Here is a 3925-nt window from a genome sequence, read left to right on the forward strand (position 1 = left end):
CATCTTTTAAAACCAATCATCTCCTCAACTACATCTTTTTCAAAATAGTTTCAATCAAATCTTTTTTATTTCTAATTTAAAAATCTTTTTCAAAATCACTTGATTTCTTTTCCACTTTTATTTTCGAAAATCAATTAATGTTTTTCAAAATGTTTTCAAAATATTTTAATTAATTTTCGAAAATCTTCTTCCCTCCTTCTCACATCCTTCTATTTATGGAGTACCACTCCTTCTCAATGCACAATTCGAACCTTATCTAAGTAAAGTTCGAATTCTTCTTCTCCTTCTTCTTTCTATTTCTCTTTTCCTCTGACACCTCAAGGAATCTCTATACTGTGACATAGAGGATTCCACATTTTCTTGTTCTCTTCTCTTTCATATGAGCAGGAGCAAGGACAAAGGCATTCTTGTTGAAGCTGACCCTGAACCCGAAAGGACCTTGAAGAGAAAGCTAAGAGAAGCCAAAGCACAACTCTCTTTAGAGGACCTGACCGAATTCTTCAAGAGAAGAAGACATGGCAGCCGAAAACAACAATAATGCAAACAATGCAAGGAAGGTGCTGGGTGACTTTACTGCACCTACTCCTGATTTTTATGGGAGAAGCATCTCTATCCCTGCCATTGGAGCAAACAACTTTGAGCTTAAGCCTCAATTAGTTTCTCTAATGAAACAGAATTGCAAGTTCCATGGACTTCCAATGGAAGATCATCATCAGTTCTTAGCTGAATTCTTGCAAATCTGTGACACAGTCAAGACTAATGGGGTTGACCCTGAGGTCTATAGACTGATGCTATTCCCTTTTGCTGTAAGAGACAGAGCTAGAATATGGTTGGACTCTCAACCTAAAGAAAGCCTGGACTCTTGGGAAAAGCTAGTCAATGCCTTCTTGGCAAAGTTCTTTCCACCCCAAAGATGGAGTAAGCTTAGAGTGGAAGTCCAAACCTTCAGACAGAAGGATGGAGAATCCCTCTATGAAGCTTGGGAAAGATACAAACAATTGATCAGAAGATGTCCTTCTGACATGCTTTCTGAATGGAGCATCATAGGTATTTTCTATGATGGTCTCTCTGAACTGTCCAAGATGTCTTTGGATAGCTCTGCTGGAGGATCTCTTCATCTGAAGAAGACGCCTACAGAGGCTCAAGAGCTAATTGAAATGGTTGCAAATAACCAATTCATGTACACTTCTGAAAGGAATCCTGTGAACAATGGGACAGTCAGAAGAAAGGAGTTCTTGAGATTGATGCTCTGAATGCCATATTGGCTCAGAACAAGATATTGACTCAACAAGTCAATTTGATTTCTCAAGTCTGTCTGGAATGCAAAATGCACCAAGCAGTACTAAGGAGGCTTCATCTGAGGAAGAAGCTTATGATCCTGAGAACCCTTCAATGGAAGAGGTGAATTACCTAGGAGAACCCTATGGTAACACCTATAATTCTTCATGGAGAAATCACCCAAATCTCTCATGGAAGAATCAAGAGAGACCTCAACAAGGTTTCAATAATAATGGTGGAAGAAACAGGTTTAACAATGGCAAACCTTTTCCATCATCTTCTCAGCAACAGACAGAGAATCCTAAGCAGAACCCCTCTGACTTTGCAACCATGGTCTCTGATCTAATTAAAACCACTCAAAGTTTCATGAATGAAACAAGGTCCTCCATTAGAAATTTGGAAGGACAAGTGGGACAGCTGAGCAAGAAAGTTACTGAACTCCCTCCAAGTACTCTTCCAAGCAACACAGAAGAAAATCCAAAAGGAGAGTGCAAAGCCATCAATATGGCCGAATTTGGAGAGGAAGGGGAGGAAGTGAACGCCACTGAGGAAGACCTCAGTGGGCGTGCACTAGCCTCCAATGAGTTCCCCAATGAGGAACCATGGGAATCTGAGACTCAACATGAGACCATAGAGATTCCATTGGACTTACTTTTGCCTTTCATGAGCTCTGATGAGTATTCTTCCTCTGAAGAGGATGAGTATGTCACTGAAGAGCAAGTTGCTAAGTACCTTGGAGCAATCATGAAGCTAAATGACAAGTTATTTGGAAATGAGACTTGGGAGGATGAACCTCCTTTGCTCACCAAAGAACTGGATAACTTGTCTAGGCAGAAATTACCTCAAAAGAGACAAGATCCTGGGAAGTTTTCCATACCTTGCACCATAGGCACCATGACCTTCAAGAAGGCTCTGTGACTTAGGGTCAAGTGTAAACCTCATGCCTCTCTCAGTAATGGAGAAGCTAGGGATCTTTGAGGTACAAGCTGCAAGAATCTCATTAGAGATGGCAGACAACTCAAGAAAACAAGCTCATGGACTTGTAGAGAATGTTTTGGTAAAGGTTGAAGACCACTACATTCCTGCTGATTTCATAGTCCTAGAGACTGGGAAGTGCATGGATGAAACCATCATCCTTGGCAGACCCTTCCTAGCCACAGCAAAGGCTGTGATTGATGTTGATGGAGGTGAACTGATAATTCAAGTGAATGAAGAATCCTTTGTGTTTAAGGCTCAAGGATATCCCTCTGTCACCATAGAGATGAAGCATGAAGAGCTTCTCTCAAATCAGAGTCAAGAAGAGCCCCCACAGTCAAACTCTAAGTTTGGTGTTGGGAGGCCACAACCAAACTCTAAGTTTGGTGTTGAACCCCCACATTCAAACTCTAAGTTTGGTGTTGGGAGGTTCCAACATTGCTCTGAGTATCTGTGAGGCTCCATGAGAGCCCTCTGTCAAGCTACTGACATTAAAGAGCGCTTGTTGGGAGGCAACCCAATGATTATAATTTATATAGTTTCTTTTGTTATTTTATGTTTTTGTAGGTTGATGATCATAAGAAGTCACAAAATCCATTGAAAAAGCAAAAACAAAATGAAAAACAGGAAGAAAAACAGCACACCCTGGAGGAAGAAGCTGCTGGCGTTCAAACGCCAGTAAGCCTAGCAGTTGGGCGTTTAACGCCCAGTCTGGCACCATTCTGGGCGTTTAACGCCAGAAAGGGGCACCAGACTGGCGTTAAACGCCAGAAAAGGGCAAGAACCTGGCGTTAAACGCCAGGAATGGGCACCAGCCCGGCGTTTAACGCCAGAAATGGCTCAAAACGTGATTTTGAGCAACATTTGGTGCAGGGATGACTTTTCCTTGACACCACAGATCTGTGGACCCCACAGGACCCCCACCACCACTCTCTCTCTTCTTCCCCATTCACCAATCACCTCAACACCTCTTCCCCAAAAACCCTTCACCTATCAAATCCATCTTTCTCTTCACCACTCACATCCATCCTTCATAAAACCCCACCAACCTCACCCTTCAAATTCAAACCACTTTCCCTCCCAAACCCACCCAATATGGCCGAACCCCATCTCCCCTCTCTCCTATAAATACCCTTCTTCACTCCTTCATTTTCACACAACCAATACACCACTTCTCCCCCTCTTTGGCCGAATACACCACCATCTCCCTCTTCCTCATTTCTTCTTCTTCTACTCTCTTCTTTCTTCTTTTGCTCGAGGACGAGCAAACATTTTAAGTTTGGTGTGGTAAAAGCATTGCTTTTTCATAACCATTATGGCATCCAAGGCCGGAGAAACCTCTAGAAAGAGGAAAGGGAAGGCAAAAGCTTCCACCTCCGAGTCATGGGAGATGGATAGGTTCATCTCAAGGGTGCATCAAGACCACTTCTATGAAGTTGTGGCCTTGAAGAAGGTGATCCCCGAGGTCCCCTTTTCACTCAAAAAAGGGTGAATATCCGGAGATCCGCCATGAGATCCAAAGAAGAGGTTGGGAAGTACTTACCAACCCCATTCAACAAGTTGGAATCTTGATGGTTCAAGAGTTCTATGCCAATGCATGGATCACCAAGAGCCATGATCAAAGTATGAACCCGGATCCAAAGAATTATCTTACTATGGTTCGGGGAAATAC

At 42.7% G+C, this 3925-nt stretch overlaps 1 non-coding gene across 1 annotated transcript; it reads right to left on the bottom strand.

The window, feature by feature from the left end:
* Positions 1-920: 920 nt before the first annotated feature.
* LOC130958286 (small nucleolar RNA R71) lies at positions 921-1028 on the bottom strand. The gene has a single exon (XR_009077416.1). It is a non-coding gene; the product is annotated as a small nucleolar RNA R71 (small nucleolar RNA).
* Between the last annotated feature and the right edge of the window lie 2897 nt (positions 1029-3925).

This window comes from Arachis stenosperma, chromosome 10 (assembly GCF_014773155.1).
Source record: "Arachis stenosperma cultivar V10309 chromosome 10, arast.V10309.gnm1.PFL2, whole genome shotgun sequence".
In the NCBI taxonomy this organism is placed as follows: domain Eukaryota; kingdom Viridiplantae; phylum Streptophyta; class Magnoliopsida; order Fabales; family Fabaceae; genus Arachis; species Arachis stenosperma.